General features: G+C 45.9%; 1 long non-coding RNA gene across 1 annotated transcript; it reads right to left on the minus strand.

Moving 5' to 3' along the window:
* Window positions 1-8,702: 8,702 nt before the first annotated feature.
* LOC124688481 lies at window positions 8,703-9,730 on the minus strand. Its single transcript, XR_006998544.1, has 3 exons — window positions 9,406-9,730; window positions 9,269-9,327; window positions 8,703-9,173 (listed from the first exon to the last, which is right to left on the minus strand). It is a non-coding gene; the product is annotated as an uncharacterized LOC124688481 (long non-coding RNA).
* Window positions 9,731-22,923: the final 13,193 nt, after the last annotated feature.

Below are 22,923 nucleotides of genomic sequence, written 5' to 3' on the forward strand. Positions count from 1 at the left end.
TGGGCGCCAGCGCCGTTGCCCTGTCCGACGGTACCTCGGAGGAGGGATCCTCACAAGGGGGAGAAGAGCAGGGCCCGCCAGGGCGGAGTGCACACGGAATCGGTGGTACGCGAGTTACCCCGATCCTCACGAGGGGGAGAAGAAGTAGGGGCCATAGGGCGGAGTGCACACGGGACGGTGGTACGCGAGTTACCCAGCTTCGGCAAGAAGTTCGCCCCCAACAACCCCAACAACCGCAACGGCCGCCTCTATCACATGAACGCCGAAGAAGCCCAGGAAGCACCAGATGTTGTACTGGGTATGTTTTCTGTCAACCACATCCCTGCCAGAGTGTTGTTTGATTCCGGAGCATCTCATTCTTTTGTCACCGAAGACTTTGCATCAACAAGTAAAATTCAACCCCTCAGTTTGAAGCATGTTATGATAGTTCAAATTCCCGGATCAACCACCAAAGCCAGAAAATTTTGCAAAAATGTACCAATCAAAATCCATGATGTAGATTTCTATGCCAATCTAATCATCCTTGGAACCAAAGGTTTGGAAGTTGTCCTAGGAATGGACTGGATGTCAAAACACAATGGATTGATAGACTGTGCCAAGAAAACCATAACCATGACTAGCAGCACCGGTATCGTAGTTGAGCACGTCTCTGAAAAACTACCCAGAAAATTTACCTGCAACCAAAGTGTATCCAAGCCAACTTCGGATCAAATCAGGGTCGTTTGTCGCTACCCTGATGTGTTTCCTGATGATCTACCCGGTATGCCCCCGGATAGGGATATCGAGTTTATCATCGAGTTAATCCCCGGAACTGGACCCATAGCCCAGAGAGCCTACAGCATGAACGCAACCGAGCTTGTGGAGCTGAAGAAGCAGATAGATGATATGCTCGCCAAAGGTCTGATTAGACCGAGTGCATCCCCCTGAAGATCACCCGTCTTGTTTGTGGACAAAAAGGATGGTGCAAATCGTTTATGCACGGACTATCGTAAGCTTAACGATGTCACCATCAAAAACAAATACCCCCTACCCAAGATAGAAGACTTGTTCGATCAACTCACCGGATCCAGAGTTTTCTCCAAGATAGATCTTAGAACTGGATATAATCATCTGAAAATCCGAGCCACCGACATTCCAAAAACTGCCTTTACCACCAGATATGGGTTGTATGAGTACAACGTCATGTCGTTTGGACTGACCAATGCCCCCGCTTATTTCATGAATCTCATGAATAAGATCTTCATGAACTTTTTGGACAAGTTTGTCGTTGTATTCATCGACGACATCCTCGTCTACTCCAAGTCCGAAGAGGAACATGAACAGCATTTGGAGATTGTCCTAGAAACCCTTAGACAGCACAAGTTGTATGCCAAGTTTAGCAAGTGTGAGTTTTGGTTGGAAGAAGTTGGATTCCTGGGACACATCTTGTCTGCAGGAGGAATTGCCGTAGATCCCGCAAAGATCAAAACCGTTATGGAATGGCAAGCCCCAACCACACAAACCGAGGTCCGCGCTTTTCTTGGATTAGCCGGATACTACCGCAGATTTGTAGAAGGTTTTTCGAGCATCGCTCGACCAATGACCCAATTGCTGAAGAAGGACAGAAAGTTTGAGTGGACCGACAAATGCGAAGAGAGCTTTCAACAGCTCAAGAGTAGACTGACAACAGCCCCAATCCTGATCATGCCAGATATCGCAAAGCCCTTTGACGTATATTGCGACGCCTCCAAGACTCGGACTTGGATGCGTGCTTATGCAAGAAGGCAAGGTTGTATCCTACCTTTCAAGACAACTCAAGCAACATGAACAAAACTACCCAACCCATGACCTCGAGCTTGCAGCCGTGGTCTTAGCCTTGAAAGTTTGGCGTCATTACCTCATGGGTAATCGATGCGAGATCTACTCCGACCACAAAAGCCTCAAATATATATTCACCCAGAAGGAGCTAAACATGAGACAACGCCGATGGATCGAACTGATCAAGGATTACGACATGGAGATTCACTACCACCCCGGCAAGGCCAATGTGGTAGCGGATGCTTTGAGTCGACTGCCGTGCCGCTTGAACTCCATGCTCGCAACTGAACAGCCCAGCTTGCATCAAGAGTTTGAACAGTTCAGACTTGAACTTGTTAGCGAAGGATTCCTAGCCAGCATAGAACTGCAACCCACCTTGGTTGGTCAAATCAAGGAAGCCCAGAAAGACAACGCTAGCATTGACGGAATCAAGAAACAGATAGCCGCAGGAAAAGCCCCCGGATTCACCGTAGACGAAGCCGGAGTTCTTTGGTACAAAGAACGTCTCTGCGTACCATCGGACTCTGACTTGAAACAAGTCATCCTGCAAGAAGCCCATGACACCCTTTATTCAATCCACCCCGGAGGTACCAAGATGTACCAGGACCTAAAAGAACAATTCTGGTGGCACGGAATGAAGAGAGAGATCGGTAGCTATATCGCCAAGTGTGACATCTGTCAGAGAGTCAAGGCAGAACATCAATGACCCGCCGGACTGTTACAACCCCTCCAGATTCCAGAATGGAAATGGGACTCCGTAGGAATGGACTTTATCACCGGACTGCCCAAATCCAGCAAAGGCAATGATTCAATATGGGTAGTTGTCGATAGATTGACCAAAGTCGCCCATTTCATCGCCGTCAAAACCACCTATCAAGGCCCAAAGTTAGCTGAACTTTACATCTCCAGAATAGTCGCCCTGCACGGAACCCCCAAATCGATAGTGTCAGATAGAGGATCACGGTTCACCTCAAGGTTCCGGCGAAAAGTGCATGAAGGACTAGGCACTCGCCTAAATTTCAGCACCGCCTATCACTCTCAGACCGACGGACAGACTGAGAGAGTAAACCAGATACTGGAAGACATGCTTAGATCATGCGTACTGGAATACGGATCCAAGTGGGAAGACTGCCTACCTTACGCAGAATTCTCTTACAACAATAGCTATCAAGCCAGCCTACAGATGGCCCCCTTTGAAGCATTGTACGGAAGGAAGTGCCGTACCCCCTTAACTGGTCGGAAGTTGGAGAGAGCCAAGTTTTTGGTCCAGATGTTCTTCGTGAAGCCGAAGAGAAAGTACACAAGATCCGCGAGTACCTCAAGACGGCGCAATCGAGACAGAAGAGCTATGCCGACAAGAGACGTCGGGAGATGACCTTCGAGATCGGAGACTTCGTCTATCTCAAGGTATCCCCCTTGAAAGGAATGCAAAGGTTTCAACTGAAAGGAAAGCTTGCACCCCGATATGTCGGACCTTTCAAAGTCCTCAGCCGCCGAGGAGAAGTATCTTATCAACTGGAGTTGCCGGAAGAGATGTCGGCTGTGCACGACGTGTTTCACATCTCACTCCTCCGGAAGTGCCTTGAAGTCCCGGAGAAGACCGAAGTGTTCAAGAACATCGATCACCGATCGGTGGATATCAACCAGGATCTGACTTACCGCGAAGTGCCGGTTCGCATCCTGGAAGAAGTGCCCAATATGGAGAAGACCAAATATGGAGAAGGCCCAACAAGGCAACCCGAAGAAGTAGTCGACTAGGACTCTTGTAAAACCCTAGGCTGGTTGCATATATAAAGCTAGCTAGGGCACCCGAAATAAGGAGGACAACAGATAGACAGAATATAGACAACATAGCTCCGCCTACGGCGGTACCCTGTAAACACATCTATGATCATATAGTGGATTGCTAGCAGCACGTAGGGATCCTCCACCGAGGGGACCCGAAGCTGGGTATGTCGTGTGCCTAATCTCGACCCCGGAATCTCCATCGTCGTTCTTCCCGAAAACCCTAGTCTACAATACGTAGGCATTGCCGAGGTATTCCCTCGTCAATTGGCGCCGACCGTGGGGAATCGCGGCGATTGAATTTTATCATCCGGGCGAGAATCTTCCTCTTCTTGAAGAAACAACAACTTCATGGCGACAGCAGAGTTAGCAATCCAATAATTTGCAACGCGTATGCGCACGCAGCTCCGTGGTGGCCGAAAAATCTCCGCGTTGAATTCCTTCAGGAGCAGACGGAGACGCGGAGCAGCGAGGCATCATCCATCATCACGGGAAGGATATGGTAGCTATGTCCTAGAGCAGCACGTTGCGTGCGTAAGTTACAAATTCAGAGAAGAATCAGCTCTACTTCCTATCACGTGAATCATCACGTCGCAAGGATACAAGCTGCTCAAGTTCCAACGGAGAAGATTAGTGAATCATAAGCCTGACTATTCCATCGTGGAGGCCTCAAAGCCAATTCCTTTGTTTTTACTTTTTATTTTTTCTTTCTAATTCTCCACGTGTTGATTTGCTTTGCATGAACCGCATGATCTGAGTCAGACCACCAAAGCGAAAGTGCTCATGGCTTCATGAGTAGGAGAACAGAGCTCGACTCGGCGGCTTCGACACTGCATGTACATACCGGTCGACAGTGCATCATCATCTTCAACAAAGACTATTCATGACTCAGCGCCAAAATCAGAAGTAGACAACGTTACCTCATCTGATCATGGTGATACTGAAACAAAGATTTGACTGGTTTTCTCGGTCGACCACGCCCGCCATCACGCACTCATCATATTTGGGGGCTCATCCGTTGTGGATCCGTCGGATCGATTACGTATTCTTCATCGACTATGTCGGCTACATCCACTACTTCCAGCCAGGCGCCGCACAACTACAGACCGTGTTCGCGGCACGACTTGCGACCATATCGGCGCAGTCGATAAAAAGCTAAGTTTTCCTTTTCCTCTAAGATTCAATTATTTCTGTATTTTCGCTACACCCGAATACTCGGGGGCTACACAATTGCATTATTATAGCAACTTCACCTGACATCTGGGGCTGCGCTATTACTTCGTTACCACAAATATATTCGGTTACTTGATAAATTTATTTTTTTCGGCTCTGGATATATCTTCTCCGGTTCAGTGGAATTATTTTCTCCGGTTAAGTGGAATTATTCTCTTCGGCTCGGTGGATATATTTTCTTCGTCTTAGTGAAATTATCTTCTTCGGTTCAGTGAATTCTCTTCGGTTTACTGGATTTTTGTCTTCGTCGGATTCGTCTTATAAGGTTATCATTGGTTTCCTCTAATATAATACTACCCGATGAGCTTCCGGGTTAATGGATTCATCTTCTATGATTATTACTGGAACTATTTTCTTCGGCTCAATAGATTCATCCTCTATGATATCAACGGATCCATCTTTTATGGTTATTACTGGATTCTTCGGGTCAATGGATTCATCTTCTATGATATCGGTGGATTCATCTTCAATATATGCTTCATGTTTAATATGGATTCATCTCAAATACTTCATCTGGGATTTATCTTCGTATATTATTGTCTATGGCTTCATCCTAAATGGCTTCACCAAATATGACGCCGCAACTTCATCAACTTATTTCGACGTCACGCCTAACGCTCGGGTGCTCGACAACGATTTCGCCTCGGGTCACGACTGCGACACAACAATCATGACATCACCTCAGCAACGCTCGGGGGCTCGGCTATTTCTTCATCAACAATTTCGTGGCATCCACTTTTGCTATCTGGTGGTTTCTACTATGGCTAGATTTCTTATCTACACTCGAAGACTTCATCATGCATCGACTTCGTCGTGTCCAAAAAGCTATGTGTTCTTTTATTTTGTACAAAGTTGATTATCGTTTACTTTCGTCGCACCTGACACTCGGGGGCTGCGCGGCATATATTCACTTTACTATCATCGAATCTGAGCATCTGACACCGCATGCGAAAAAGAGAGTCAAGGAAAAGATAGGAAAAATTTGTTTATTTGTGCAGGAGAAAGCAAAATTCGAAGTATATAAGAGAGAACCCGACGAAATCAATAGAGCACCCGACGAAATCTTCTTCAGGGAGGAACCCGACGAAATAAAAATAGCACCCGACGAAATCTTCTTCAGGGAGGAACCCGATAAAATCGTGAGAGAACCTGACGAAATTTTCATCAAAAGAGAACCCGACGAAATTTTATTCAAGGAGAACCCGAACAAATTGTCCTCAAGAAGGACCCGAAGAATTATCTTCAAGGAGGTCCCGAAGAATTATCTTCAAGGAGGTCCCGAAGAATTATCTTCAAGGAGGTCCCGAAAAATTATCTTCAAGGAGGACCCGAAGAATTATCTTCAAGGAGGACTCGAAGAATTGTCTTCAAAGAGGACCCGAAGAAATTTTCCTGAAGGAGGAACTCGACAAAATTTTCATCAAGGAGGAACCCAAAAAAAAAAAAAAGAGGTGGACAAATCTTCGGGTCCATTGACTCGTCATATTGTTCCGAGCAAGAGCATCGATGATGTACCTGACAATATAGAATAACCAATATATTCGGCTGTCTCATCAAACCCGAGAGAAAAATAGAAGAACCCGCAAAATGGGTCATTGCATCAGCTGAACAAGGCACTCGACAATATATTCTCAGAGCGCCAAAGTTGCGATCAATCTCTGAATGCCGCAAAACTTTGCGAAGGTAAGACCCCAGATCCGTTCTGCGTGGCGTGGCGCCGTCTCTGACGTCGGTTTGCTACTTTTTTCCGTATCAACAGATACGAAGAAAAATCCTAACGGACGCGTTAGGTACCCGATAAATATGACTGGGACTCGACAGAATGGTAAGACCTTAAGCGGCACCCGTCGAAGTTTACACCAGTATCCCGAGATCATGTCCAGGGACGTGATCTTGAAGTAGGTTTTTGCGGATTGCCACTAGAGCAGTTAACTAGTACCTGATCCGTCAGATGAACTAGCCCCAACTACCATTATCCCTGTACAATATAGATATCAATGTCAAATAAAAATAGCAACGGCCTGGATTTGATAAAAAGAGGGGCTGCGCCAAGTTCTTTATCGAGTAGTACAACTTGAGCCTATGCCTAGGTGCAAGCACCTGCCCATAGGCTCGGCGGCTACTCTTATCGAGAGCATTGTTCACTCTCCCGACAAGATACAAGAGGAAAAATTATGGGGTCGATTAAAAGCAAGTTGAGCCTACACCCAAGTGCAAACACTTGGCTGTAGCCTCGGGGGTACTCCCATCGGGAGCGCTGGTCGCGCACCCGATAGAAAAATAACTTCGACAACATCTATGACAATCAAGGTTTGTAGACTCAACTCGATTCTACGACTCGAGTGGAGCCTACTCCCATCGGGAGCACATGGATTTCATCAAGTCCTCCGTAAATATAGTTAAGTTCTTCATCGAGTAGTACAACTTGAGTCTATGCCTAAGTGCAAGCACTTACCCATAGACTCGGGGGCTACTCCCATCGGGAGCACTGCCGCGCACCCAATAGAAAAATAATTTCAAGAATCATCGACATCATCTACGCTACACATGATCTACGACATGGACCTCGCCTTGTATTTTCTTCGACTCCGGAGATGGTTATGCTTGGAGTTTCTACGCAAGTCTTCGACTTCCCTATAAACTCGGGGCTACCGACATGGGCATACCCTTCGGGTACCCATTATTAGTATACCTGGCTCGGCCCAATATGGAGAAGACCAAATATGGAGAAGGCCCAACAAGGCAACCCGAAGAAGTAGTCGACTAGGACTCTTGTAAAACCCTAGGCTGGTTGCATATATAAAGCTAGCCGGGGCACCCGAAATAAGGAGGACAACAGATAGACAGAATATAGACAACATAGCTTCCGCCTACGGCGGTACCCTGTAAACACATCTATGATCATATAGTGGATTGCTAGCAGCACGTAGGGATCCTCCACCGAGGGGACCCGAAGTTGGGTATGTCGTGTGCCTAATCTCGACCCCGGAATCTCCATCGCCGCTCTTCCCGAAAACCCTAGTCTACAATACGTAGGCATTGCCGAGGTATTCCCTCGTCAAGAAGCTTAACAAACCACCCGCACCCGAAGCATCAAGTTTCTGAAGATACAATGGAGCAATCATACCGCGGATGAAGCCACATGGGAACGAGAAGACTTCATGAAGAAGGAGTACCCAGATCTCTTTAGTACCTAACTTTCTTTTCGATCTCGGGACGAGATCTTTTGTAAGGTGGAAGGGTTTGTAACACCTCAATTTTCAATAAAAAGAAAGTTAGAGAATTCCAGAAAGGAAAATTTCAAACCAACAAAAACTTTTTAATTTGCATATAGTACCATGCATAGGACTTGTGCATTTGAGTGATATGCCATGATGATTGTTATTACTTGTATTTGAGGTGCTCTAAAACCCTAATGTGATCATATGAAGATCACCAACCAAATAAATCAAAGAGGAAGAAAATCCAATATTTGGAAAACCCTAAAAACCCTCAGGGTGTAAATGGGCCCGCTAGCGGTGGCCCACCAAGTGTCCAGTCGTGTCCTTATAATTCAACGGGGTGCCGCTTCATGTCCGTAAAAAAACGTCTGTGTTCAGCGGCGTCCACCTGCCCGGTTAAACCCACCAGCGTATCAGGATTTAGGAAAAGCCAGCGCGCGCGCGGCTGTATAATCCCGCCAGCACCCGATCAAGGTTGTTTAAACCAGCCAGCACCCTAGGGCTCCGTCTCTATCTTAGCCGATCAATACTAGCTCAACTATTAAAAAAAACAAGAACAAATTAGAAAATAGAATAGCTAGAACATTTGTTGTCTCTCAAAGTTCAAGGTATGCCCTTCATAATTTACGGTAAGTACAAGGTGCAAAGAATAAACAAGAAATACAACTTGGGCTTCGAAGCCTTCAACCATCGACAAGAGTAAAAGATATAAGAGGACGCCGTGAAGCCAAATACTTCTCCGTTCAAATTTTAAAGCACAAGAATAAATAGCACATACTATCTCAACTATTACATATTAGCCGATGCAAAGCTCTTGACATTGTCTATTCAAATGCAATCACCTTTTCCTAAAACTGGCAGAACAGATCTTGTAGCTTTAGAAGAATTGACAAGATACTAGTTGTCATAACATGTGTCTACTGCAGCTAATCCAAACCAGCAGCCTCAGCTTAGTTCACTAACAAGTATAAGCTTAAGAGTCCCTCTCTTCACTCACTTCCCCTGCCTGCATGTAAAGCTAGTTCGGCTTTGTCTTATCCAAAATCAAACGTCCTTAAACTGGAGATGTACATTACTAGATGCATCAACTTGTAACAAACATGACTCAGCTTTGGCAAAGCCTCCAAATGTCGATACCTGCACCACAAGCAAGTAATTCCATCTATCAGCTTGCATGTTGCTAGATCAAAAAACCAGCACCTTAATAAATATCTGTCAGCTAGTTTGCTTACATGGCAAATATAATGAAGTTAGTTTTCACACCCGGTCTTCTCTCCAGCTTCTGAAGATTCTGCAATAGTTACAAGTGAAAATATGCCACACGATACAAATGTATGAAATAGAGCAGATGTTGGAGGAAGGTACTTACGGATAGTTCGAATCCAATCTCCATAACACATTAATGCCTCGAGAGTTTCAGGTGCTAGACTACTTCTATGATCTGTAATAACTCTCCCACATGTGCTGAATGCAGATTCAGAGGCAACCGTGGAAGCTGGTACAGCTAGCACATCACGGGCAATGTTGCCAAGGATTGGGTACCTTGCTGAATTCACAGCCCACCACTTAAGAATCTCGAAATCTGGTGTACAAGGATGGAAACCTTCACCAATGTACTGCTGCAGCTCATTGCGGCATCTAGCCTGCTTAAGCTTTACATGCGCCTCCCAATCAGAGAGGGAACTATCAGCCAAAGCAACCTCCTCACCATTTTGTTCTTTTTTTTTTGCGAAGAAGGACCAGAATGCATTAAACAAGAGTCTTACAGACAAGCTCAGAAAACTGAAAAATTACAAAGACACCCCTCTGAGCTTTGGCTTCGTCGTCCTCATCGAGCAAGCCGCCACGCCGGCGAAACCCGCCGCAACTCCTCCGAACGCTTGGACTGGGAGGATCCCCTTCACGACACGGAAGTCGACGCTCCTCGGTGCGCAAGCACCTCCACCCTGCGCGACAGACGCCGCCGCCATCTTGTTCAACACCACCCGAACCTTCAAGATCTTCAAAAGCCGGAGCCTCCACCACACGGCCCCCGGCACGGGGACGAGACGCACCACGCCTCCGACGAGACGCGAGCGAAGCAAAGACGGCAGATCCGCCGCTGGCCTCCACCGGAGCACCGACCGCGAAGGAGAGGACCACCGCCTGCAAAAGCCACTCCGGCCACGCCACCAACTCCCCAGCGCCGCCGGCTAGCAACCTACTGCTACCTACACTATGTACACGCCGGGATCAGGCGATTCCCCATCCTCCCGCCGCCGAGGCGGCCGCCGGAGGGTGGGGAATCACACGAATCGCCGGCGGCGAGGTGGAAGCAGAAGGGGGTTTCAGAAATCGCCTACCTCTACTGTAGCGGGAGGAGGGGAACGGTCCAAGCTCGTCCTCACCATTTTGTTCTTGTGACAGCATATCGACATTATCTTCAAATTCAGCTGTATATTCAGTAAACAAGACTTCTATAGCTGTATATTCAGTAAACAAGACTACCCATGTTGCTACATCAGAACGTGTGTTAAGTTAATGGCATTACATCAGAACGTCCAGAGAATGTTCTAAGTGTGTATAACAAATATGATACAAAATCACTTGAAGAATATTCAGAGAACTTCAAGTAGGTAGGTTCTGTTTGTGTAGTGCATGTCATATATCTGTGTTTCTACCTGCAAGTTTGATCCAAAACTATTTTTCTAATCCATCACTTTGAATCAAGAACACAGGATCCAGGTCAACTCACACGGGAATCCAAGGTAAATCACTGGGAAAGAGAGGAAGATTATACCTTCTTGCGGATCTTCTTCGGCAGCTTCCCCTGGATTTCTCCGGACACCTTCTGCTCCCCACAGACCTCGTCGGGCGCGTGCGGTTGAGGATCCCCACAAACCTCGCCGCCCGCCGGGTGCTCCCCACAGTCCTGCTGCTCAAGGGTGAGATTGGCCATGGTAGGAGAAGGGGAGTGGAGCGAGGGAGTGGCGGCCGATTGAGCGAAGGGAGGGAGAGGAGGGAGAGGAGGCGGACTATCGCCGGCCATGGCGTCGGTCGAAGGGGGGACGTAGCGGACCTTGGCTGCGAGGAAGAACCCCTCCACCTCCAGTGTCCAGTGCGATTACCCTAGGGCTCGAGGCGGCCTGGCGACGGTAGCGGACGCACCGCTACAGCCCATCACATTTCCCTCCCTTGCCGTGGGCCTTCACTTAAAGGATTAAGGTGGGATAGGCTGGCGGCGCCGTGGACGGCCCATGACCACCTACAGGCCTAAAAAACCCTAACATATGCTCTATGGCATTTTTATAAATTTTGACCCTAGACCTATTTGGTCTTCACCATTAGTTGAATAATGTTATTAAAAACTTATTACAACTTTTGGAATCAAAGAAGCACAATTCAAATGAAATTCAAACACAAAACTAGCTCACATATGATAATGGTCAAAATTGACAATTATAGTCTGATCACCACTTTGAGCCCTTGCCATTCAATTTTCCCAAACCAACTCTTGCTAACTCTTTGCACCATTTCAAAGTCAACATCAAGGTGAAAAACTTTGGTAAAGATCACCATGCCAAAATCATCTTTGATCATGAGCCATGCTCATCCAAAGTCTCAACTTTATCACATATGCAACATTCTCCACTTAGCCATTTTTGCCCATTTCTTGAATTCTAAATTTCCACCACCACCTCTAATCACCTCTGGTCAAATACAACTTATCTCAACACTCACATTTCAAAAAGATTCACCATTTGAATATTTTCAAATTTGGATATTTTTGCAATTTACAAAATCGGGCACTATTTGCAACTATTGCAAATAGTGATTCTACACCACCTAAATTTCCCTAACCTACACCATTGTGTCCCCTGGTCCCCTCTAACCCTAATTGAGGCATAGTACTGCTAAGGAGAGGAGGAGGACAGCTAGGGCATGGCCATGCCGGCCATGTCGCCGAGCCCGACCACCTCCCCTCTCTCCCCTTGCTTCTCTGCCATGGCCACCTCGCCACAGCACGCCAACGCACCTCCTACGCCACCCTAGCCTCGCCATGGTCACGCTCGAGGACGACACACGCCGGACGACGCGCGCCCTGGACGCGCTCACCATGCCGGTGACGTCGCGCGTGGACATGCGCGCGGACGTCACAGTACACGCGCCGCGCCCCCACCTCGCTCTCGCCCTGGACCCGCTAGCGACGAGTTGAGCATCCACTCGCCACCTGGACATCGCCAGACAACACCTCGACCACGACCCGTGCCCGCCGCCGCCGGAGACGAAGAGGAAACCCCGACGCGGACACCGCCAGACATGGACGCAACGCGAGCGATTCCGACGCTCCCCGACCGAGCTGTCGCCACCATTCGCCTCGCCTGGACACGTAGAACACCTCTACACCCTCACCTAGCTCGATAGCTCGCCGGAGAAGCCGCGCCATGGTCGCCCGCATCACTGCCCCGCCACCCTCTCTCAATCCTATAAATAGCACGTTCCCTGGAAGCAACGGAGCACACCACCGCACTCCCCACCTCTCACTGCTTCTCAACCACCACTCCACCCATCGAATCATCGCCGGAGCTGCTCCAATTTGAAGATCGACGCCGCCAGTACCCGGAGGTCGCCGCCGTCGATTGGAGCTGTTCCAGGAGGAGCCGCCGGTACAAGGAGCTCCGCCGTCGTCCACAACTTCACCACGCACACTGTCATCCCTCGCTGGAGCACTGGTTAGCCCTCCGACCCCCTACCTGAGCCGCCGGCGAACTTCTCTCTCGCCGGGGACGACGATGAACTCGAGCCGTTCGATCCATTTCTAATCCTACGCCCCACATTGAAACTTACCGATTCGGGTTAGATGAGCCGTTGACATGTGGGACCCTTTGTCAGGCAGCCCGCGCGGCACTGGACCGTGGCTGGGCTGGCCTTGGGCGTGTTTAAATGATTTGGCCCAGTAGCTTTTCCCGCCGGCCTTTTTAATTCAGACTCAATTTAGTTAATTTCAAATAATTTCAATACTGCCTCCACTTTGAAATTCAATAGAATTAAATTGGCTAAACCAAATCTGATAAACTTTATATTGTTGGAAAGCTAGAGAAATTATCTACAACATGCCACTGGTCCCATGACCAGATTCTTTGTAGAATTAATCTGATAAAAATAACAAGGCAGGGACTTTTACCTATTCAAATAATTATTAAAAATCAACCAAAATAGATATTAAGTTAATTCCAACTCTAATAGCTCACATTTGACTTACACTAATTGTTTCTGCAATAAAATGGTGTGGTCACTTTGCATGATCATGCCCTAGTTTAATTAATGGATCATTTGACTAGTTTAACTAGTTGATATTGTCCAAAACTATTAAAGCAAATTATGTGGAGTCTTATACTTCATTTGAACTTGTCTCACATGAATTCATGGGATGTTTGTACCTCTGGTAGCACCGGAGAGTACGCCGAAGAAGAAGGTTGCTACCAAGAGGAGGAGGAGGAACAGTTTGAGAACTACCAAGGCAAGCTAATATTCTTCCAAAGTGCAAAGCCCTTGGGGCAAGGCACCATGATTCTTATCTTTTCTTACATAAGCCTATCCCAAGTTTTTACTTTACAAGTTTTACTTGTTGTTTTCCAAGAGTTACTTTTATAGTTAACTTTGGTCAAAGTACAAGTTGGTTACTAGAGTAGTGAAGTTAGTCTCTTCCAAGCAAAGCAAGATAGCAGCCCTCATGATTTAGAGCTAGTGCTAATGAATTAAAACTTGACTACTCTAGGTGGGAACAATATGAATTTGAAATGAATTTGAAACCTTAGAATGAAGATGCATTCCACTGAATGATTTTTGAAGGTGAATATGAACAAGAGAAGATGGTGATTTTTGATAAACAATGATGTTGGTTTGAATGCGATACCTTTTCCAATTATTAAGTACCCCCACAATACCTGATTATGGGTAGGGCTTAACTGGAAGTTTATGCATCTTAGTATCGGTTCCCTCTGAACACACGTCATAGGGGTTACGCTTGAGGCTGCCTCCGTTGTTGAGAAATGATGTGAAATTGAGGTGAATTGTACGGCCAAGCGTTGTGCAGTTCCCAGGTTGACAGTTGGTCTTCACTGGGAGGCCAAGCTCATGGGGAGAGGTGCTCATACTAGGATTTATAAGTAAAAGGTTATGGTTGATGATCCGCGTATCGTGTTACGATGATTCGGGGTAATCCCGACGGATGAAATCAAATGTTGTGGCACAAGTGTGCAACCTCTGCAGAGTGTAAACCTATTCGAATAGCCGCGTCCACGGTTACGGACGGTTGGAAAGGCCATACAGTTTCCGATGTCATATCTTTGAAAATGATGTTGAAAAGGATGATGGTGAAATGCCTTGTGGTGAATTGAATTGAAATCACCACTTGAATGGTGGGAATGACACTAATGTTCCCACTTGAGTTAGTTAGCACTTGAATAAGCTTTTCTCAAATATTGTGAACTAAAACTAGCTTTATGCAAATAAACTAGAGCTTAGCAAACCCTACTAGAAATGTCTAGCACTTACTTTATTATTAGTTTGCGAGTACTCAACGTACTCACGGCTTTGTCCCTGGCTATTCAAATGGCCAGAGTATGAAGAGGAACAAGGAGATGACCAACAGGACGCCTACGACAACTAAGCGCCTTCCGACGTCAAGCGTTGGCCTGTGGACTAGAGAGTCCTTGTATCTTACGCTTCCGCTATGTTGAACTATGAACTTGTGTTTGTTCGTTGATCAATAGATCAACTATTCGTGTAATATGGATCATGTGATTCCAAATTTGTAAGACTTATGGTTTGTAATGAATGATGACTGTGATACTTAACTATTATGCCTCGCAACAACAATATTCCTGGGATTGCGATGTATGACATAATAGGCATCCGGACATAAAAATCCGGGTGTTGACAAACTTCAATACCTAATTAACATGTCATATCATCATTCTTGTATGCGCATTGCATCGATGCCATGTGTTGATTGTTTTTCTATCTTTCCGGTGTTTGCTTCTTCGCGATCGATAGAGCACATGCCGAGACGATGAAGATCGACAACGACGCAACTCAACACTTATCCATCGATGAACAAGTCAAGCATGGGATCTTCGAAGATCCATATCGGTTTGTCAGGGACAAAGGCAAGCCCTAGCCTGGTTCATATTATGATTTCGAAATGTTTTTACTTCTGGTTCCTACATATTGCATTCGTTTCCAATATGTTTTATCGGCAGGTATAGTTATCCTATGTATGTTTCATTTACCATCCTTGTAGCCTAAATACCCTGATCGACTGCTCCCAGCAAGACTAGGTTTGAGCTATGTGTGCATCGCTAGAGCTGTTATATCGGATATGCTTAGCCATGCTTAGTTGACGAATTCTGATCCATCCGGTTGATGAATCAGAGCTGCGAATGAACCTAGTATGGCAGGATGACGTGGTAAGATCAGTGATGATAATTAAACAGGCCTAAAGGCTTGGATGGGCCGCCACATGGGGATGTGGTGTTTTGACTCGTTCTCGCCGATACTAGGACCTGAGTTCTCGCCTTCGGAACCAAGACTGAGCGTACAGCCACACGGGGCCCATGGGAACCCCTTGGCCCGAACTTGCCTAGCTTACCCATGAGTCAATTAGTTTGCGAGTTCCATTTGGCATATTGCATGGCGAAGGCGTGGAAAAGGTTTTCAAAGGTGCATCATACAGGGCCTGGCCGGGGTAAAGGATGCTGGAGGCATTGAACTGGATCCCCTGCGCACAATGACCGGGACCGCCTCGGAGAATGGCTACCTACGATGACGGAGCTCCCCAGTTAGATTGACTCATGGAATAGGCGAAGCAAGGGAAAGGTTTTGGTCGACCACCCTCTGCCGGCACACCAAGGAAGTGTGTAACGTACGGCGCTAAGAGTCGGTCGGCGCGTGTGGGTAAAGTTGTACACCCCTCCAGGGTAAATCTTTTCGAAAAGCCGTGTCCACGGTTACGGACGACTTGGTGATGGATTCTGGATCATAGACAACATGAACCTAATCGTAAAACTTGGAATCAATGTGTGATAAGGATCCCTCCTCAGGGTATCGAGGGGGTGCTCCTAGTTGTTAGGTTCAGCTGATGATGAAGATTCGGTGGATTCAATATGATGATCAGTAGAGCTAGAGATATCGCTCTCTTATCCCCTTTTAAAATGATCTGAATAGACGAGCTTCTGCTCCCTCTTGTTTACAAAGGAAAACTCGCTTTCCGTAAAAATAAGCTCCACATAAAGCCTCGCATACCAGCTTTGCTAAAAGGTTGTACTAAGTCTTGCTGAGTCCCTGTACTCAGCTTTGCATGCTTTGTTTCAGACGAAGACTCTCCAACAGATGAAGGTTTCTAGGTCGACATCGACGAGTAGCTTGGGATTCCCGGTGGCAGCCTAGAATCTATGGGCCGGGACGTCGCCGTTATGCTCCTGGCCTCTTAGGCCTTTTGCTATCTTGCTATTTAGAATAGCATAACTTCGCTTCCGTTGATTGATGAATTGTCGGGTCGGTGACCTCTCGCTTGTAATACTTTGTTTTTTCGCTCAGCTATGAGCTTGTATTACTCTTTGAGTCGTAGAGTCACTGTTGTGTTACCGATTCTCACCCTGTAGGCCCTAGAGATCTAGGTTAGGCTTATGCCAGATGGTGATCTGGGTTTGTCTAGCCCTGACCTCCGGGGTCGCCTACACGTACCCTATGGACGAGGATTCTTCTGCGGAAGAAAAACTCGTATTCGCCTTGTCACAGGGCGCCGAACACAACCTGATGACATTTCAGGCGTACGATATCAACGGCTACACATTCTACACCGAGGAAAAGGACATGAAGAGCGATTATCAGAACTCCGGGGTAACGATGGAGTCCTACACCGGTGACATCAAGCAGAGATACTACGGAAAGATCGAGGAGATATGGGAGCTGAGCTACGCCGGAGAGAATGTGCCGATGTTCCGTGTCAGGTGGGCCAAGAACGTCGTAAAAGAAGACCGGCATTTCACCACCATGGTTATACCCGAAGCCAAATCCAAGACAGCGGGCGCAAAGGTCACCGCAAAATATGAGCCATGGGTACTAGCTTCCCAAGTGGACCAATGCTTCTTCATTACCGACCCGCAAAAGCCCAGCCATGTTGTCGTGAGGAGAGGCAAAAGGAGCATCATCGGAATGGATGGAGCCGCCAACGAGCTAGACTTTGACCAGTACGGCGATCCGAAGATGGAAGATGACGACGACGATGATGAAGAACCATACACAACAAGAAGAAGCAGGACCACCCTACATAAAGGTCGTCCATTCAAGAGAAGAAGTCAAGGAGTTCCGGGGCTAAATTATTCAATCGCGAGAAAGAAGGGCAAGAAGATTGTGAAAAGATAATTATGTATCATTTTATTATATGAATAATGGATGTCATATTGTTAACCTACACATTGTACCGATCAAAATAGACATATATTTTATATTTTTGGATATTTTCTAGATTATATAGTATTTTAAATATTCTACATAATTATAATTATGTATGCCTTTTATTTTGGTGTATTATGCTATTTTTGATGTTTATTATAGTGTTAAATCAATTTTAAAAGAAAAGGAAAAAAAATTGGGGCCGCCAGGGTTCGAACCTGGCCGGCTGGGTTTGGCACAAACCAACCAGGGACAGAGCCAGTGCGGTACTAATCGGAATATGTCAAATCCCCCCGCTTTTCTCTTCTGACCTAGACATAAAGTGGTAGTGGCGCACCACTAGAGGTGCGCTATTGCTAAGGGTGTCTGGGACTTAGCCAAAAATCCCCCGGCCGTCGCGACCACATCCTCCATTCCCCATTCTTCCCCAGTACAATCTCGATTCACCGGCGCCCCCTCTCCGACGTCGGCGGCCGCCCCTCCCCCAAGCGACGCGAGCGACCAGACCCGGGTGGCGTCGCGCAGGTACCCCTCGATTCACCTCCCCGCCGGCGGCCGCCTCCCCCTCGATTCACGTTCTCTCCCACACGCCTCACGTTCTCTCCCCCATGCAGATCCTCTCAAGCTCGTCGCGGAGCAGGAGCAGCACGTCGCCGACCTCGTCTGCGACCTAGTCGGCGTCCTCGTCTGCGACCTCCTCGCCGCCTTCCTTGTCTGCGACCTCCTCTTCTGCGACCTCGTCGCCGCGGAGCAGGTTCCTCCTCGCCGCCTTCCTCGTCTGCTCCAAGACCACCGGCCGCCCCCGCCACGCACCGAACCACGCCGACACCGCTCGACGGCCTGCTCCAACCCCAATCTCGCAGGTGAATCCCGCTCAAACCGCTCAAAGGCTAGCATCTAGTGCAAATGACATTATGATGATCCGATAAATGTGCACCTGTGTTGTCAAGATGCTTGCAGTGATAGTTTCAAATGACATTCTGTTGGATAGTAAACTAGTCTATGCACCTTATGCAAACCAAATGAGGAATTTTGATTTCACAAAAGGTGGTTCTCCTTCTGCTGAGAGCAAATGTAGTTCTTTGTAGTTCATTGGAGTTCATAGGAATGCTCTCTGTAATTTTGATTTCACAAAAGGAGTTCATAGGAATGCAGCTAGTTCTTTGTAGTTCAGTTTTACCATTTATTTTGTTGCAAATGTAGCTTTTCGAGCAGCTAGTTAGTGTAATGCACATTTATTTTGTTGCAAATGTTCAGTTTCGTCAGATAAACCTGCTGCTGTTTCAGATTTGGGGATGTTGAACACCACACCAAAATACTCTTGTGTCATTGTACCTTTGTTGAATTCATTTATTAAAATGAAAATGAATATGTCTATGCTATGTCTCTGGTTATATGCATATCATAAAGGCAGCAGCATTTCCATTGATCTTGGACTCTTGGTAGTGTAGCAAGAAAGGAAGGGGGAAATCATGGAAAATATCATGGAAAAGCTGTTAGTGTAATGCACATTTATTTTGTTGCAAATGTTCAGTTTTGTCAGATAAACCTGCTGTTTTAGATGCTTGCCCTTGCAGTAGTTTTTTGCTTGCTTGCATGATGATGCTGTTCAACCATGTTGTTGCTTGCTTGCTGATGTTGTTCTGGTTCCTAGATGTTGCTTAGGTGATGTTGCTGTTAGGTTGTTGTTCCTTTATGATTCAACTAGTATGATTTACTAGCATAAGGTTCCAGTAGTTTTAAATCCATCATCCTTTTAGCAGTAGTAAAATATCTAGTGAAATTTGAACACCTTGAACTGCAAGTGTTGTTGCTTAAAATTGATTTAGTAACTCACAAGTGAAATTTGAACACCTTGAACTGCAAGCCTGCTGCTTAGTAACTCACAATTGCATGCTATTAAGAGCATTGTTACTTGTAAAGTACACATTAAGCAATAAAAGTCCATTCAGATATTGTTAATGTTATTCACCATCAGGTTAATGTTATTAAGATATACTGTATCATGTTAATATCTATTATATATTAAAAGCAAGATACAAAGGTCTAAAATAGAGACACTACATTGATCCACATCAACAGAATTATTTTAACCATTAGATCGGTAATTTTAATGGACAGTATTTAAAGATTTTACGTACAAGAATATATTTTATGGAAACACGCGATATGTCATGTCACGTTTAACGTGTAAGACATGAATCATCCCCATCCATGTTTAAGTTTGATACGTAAGAGTTTAGGCCCACATCCATGTAGTTTATGGAAACAAGGACATGGAAAATACAATCAGCCCGGATCAGGATTAGCCGGGACCAAACGTAGTCTTCTAGGATTCTATTCCAATTTAATATGAGTATCCAGACATTTTTTCAAAAATTTCAAAATCATACTTTCAACTCTTCAAAAAATTTAGCCGTAAAATATATGGCTAGATATATGTATCCAGACTTTACTACAGAAATTTCGTTTCCAAACACATTATATTTTGGAAAAGACAAATTTCTGACGAAAAATACATATTTTACTCATACATACAGTCAACATTTGTTTATTTAGAACACAATACAAAACAAGTTTTCTACCAAATATTTGCATGAATATATGGAGCATGTATACGTATACCTGAAATAAATTTTTGAAATTTTAAAAATTCAAAAGTACAATCTTCATTTTGTTTTCTAAAGGAAGGCACCAGTGTGCCTGGGTGCACCAAATCCGCGTCCATATCAAAGTCTCTACAGAATATTTCTAACATGGAAGATAAAAATATATATGTTCTGATAAGTTTCTTTGTCACATAATTTGTATTTAGGTATGCTCTAGCATATTGATATCATAAAACTACGTATCAACCTCAATCCCAGAATTAGCAATTTTGATTTTGAGACAACATAAAACAAACGGTTGAGATGTATAGATTAAAAGGGCTAAGATTTTACTCATGGATGAGATAAAAACAACGACAATCACACCTCTATTGTGTCCGCATCTCTTGTACACATATCGTAGCGAAGTTAGCAATCCTTTTATGGTGATTGGCGATCATGGAGACACCCTGCAAGTGAAGGAAACATAATGAATTTCTTATATATTGTGTTTTCTTGCACACTCATGTGGTGTGGCGGTCTTTTATGGCAACCGGCAAAATACCCAAGTACCTATGATGAAAATTTCTTATGTTTCCTTCGCCTGCATGTTCTAGCGGCGCGGTGGAAAAGATGCATGGTATCTTAGTACTTTCCCCTGATCTTCGCCCATCCAGATGTGAAAGGTGAGCGTCCAAGTGTTCCTACGCACGACTCTGCCCATCTAGATATGAAAAGTGAGCGTGCAAGTGTTCCTACACACGTCTTCGCCGTCTAGAAGTGAAAGATGAACATCCAAGTGTTCCTACGCACGCCCGTGCCGTGCGATTCGCTTAGCAGCAGCGTTCCGGTAGATTTCAAGTCAACGAGCTGGAATGAAAGCCTAGATATACATAGGAAGTATAACACGATTTAAGTACATAAATGCTATAATCTGATAAAAAGCCATGTATTTGAAGAGATGAAGTTTAGCATACAATTTTTTTGGGCTCATCACACACGAAGTGAGAGATTACAAGTCTCATATAAAATGTTATTGTTGTTTCTTTAAAGTATAAATTTAATGCTTACAATTGACAAAATAAACTCAAAAATGACTAGATCAACATATTAATTACCTTCAACATATTTGATCCACTATGATTAGGACATACTTGGCTAATTATTAGACTGGAACATGGCCCATATAAACTGAAGAATTTTATTTTCAAAATTGAAAGATGATAGATCACCATCTTAGTGTAGTCGACACACATCCTGGCTGTTGCGTCCTATAGCATGCTCCTGAATTTAGATAGGGAAAACAACAAAGTTTGGTTCTTACTATGATCTTAAGTGTGGCAATTAGTTTCTGAAGCAACTAGGATCCAAGGGTTTACTGGATAGTTGCTGGACCATTGGAGAGTCATTCTAGGATTAATATGCTCATGTATTTAATTTCATGGAGCTTCATATTTTGTGGTTATGATTCTACCCTTGCTAATATGATAAGTTATGGGCACATGAGATACTATATTAGAATAAAATGCCAGTTAGTTGGCACCCGTTGAGGCCCAAAAATATTTCTTATTATTCTCTTTTGTTATTTCCTAATAACATATTAATATGTAAAAAAATAACGATAGAATTTATGTGCCTAAAATATAGTGTATTTGTTTGCAATACTAGGTTGAATGAGAAAAAAACAAATGCCAAGATAAAGACAAATAATCCCTCCGTTCCCAAATATAATGTTGTATTTCCAAATACGGTTATATCTAGACATATTATTAGTGTGTAGATACATCCGTATCTAGAAATAGGTAAGCATCTTTTTTTATGATGGAGGGAGTAACACTTTTGGTTAAAATAAAAATGATGCCCTCGCATTGCGAGGGCAACCTTGCTAGTTGTTTAAAAGAAATTTCTGAGTTTTCATCTGTTTACTTCTTGTTGGAGATATTGTGCAAGATATTTAGTTGGTACTTGAGAGAATAGGAAACTGCCTCCGGGTCGCACGCGCGGGCGGCTCCGGGGCGATCGCATCTCCAGCCAAAGAAAACTCCAGATCGGGCCTTCCTGGCCGTCGCGGCCGCCGGCGCCGGCGACCGTGGCGGCGCCCTGGCCGGCGAAGACGGCGAGGGGTGGGCGGCGCTCTCCTGGCTTCTTCTCTTCGCGCGGGGAGGCGGAGCAAGGGGAGAGCGCAGGGGTTGGTGCTCGGGCCGGTGTGGGGGCAGTTTGCAGCGATGGAGGGGCGATCTTAGGCGGCGGTGCGCGGCGGCGCGAGCGGCGGATGGAGGAGGTCTAGGCCCTTGGGCCGATGGACTCCGGCTGATGCCCTCTGGCCAAGGCCGACTCTGCCTGCTCTGGTCGTCTTCTCCGCCGCAGCACCACTCGTCCTCGTGCGGGCTTGGCGGCCAGGGTCGCCTTCGCTACCGTTTCGGTGTGAAGGGCGGCCGGGATGGCCGTTGCGTGGGGGCTCGGCCTGAATGAAGGCGGCGGTCCTAGGGCCTCTCTTGCGTGAAGAGGAGGACCTACCGGAGGCCTGGCCTCGTGATCTGGCCGGAGGGTTGAGTTCCGGAAGGCTCCGCCGGCGAATGTAACAGTGCTTTGCCTGGAGTTTGCTGGATCGGAGGTATTCGGTCGTGCGCACCCATGCGTTTATTCCGACCGTTTGGTTCTGGAGGGAGCGGCGCGAAGCTCTTTTTCTGTGTTGACATCAAGTGACTATGGATCCATGATGAAAGTCGGAAGAAGAGAATTTCATGAAGGCCGGAGGGGAGGACTAGCTAAGGGAGGTTCAAGTCTCCGCTTTGTTGAGGGGCTTGCTTGGTGTCCGAACTTCACATCAGCGGTATGAAAGTGGGGGCGACAACACATGT

Source organism: Lolium rigidum, chromosome 2, assembly GCF_022539505.1.
Source record: "Lolium rigidum isolate FL_2022 chromosome 2, APGP_CSIRO_Lrig_0.1, whole genome shotgun sequence".
Taxonomy (NCBI): Eukaryota; Viridiplantae; Streptophyta; class Magnoliopsida; order Poales; family Poaceae; genus Lolium; species Lolium rigidum.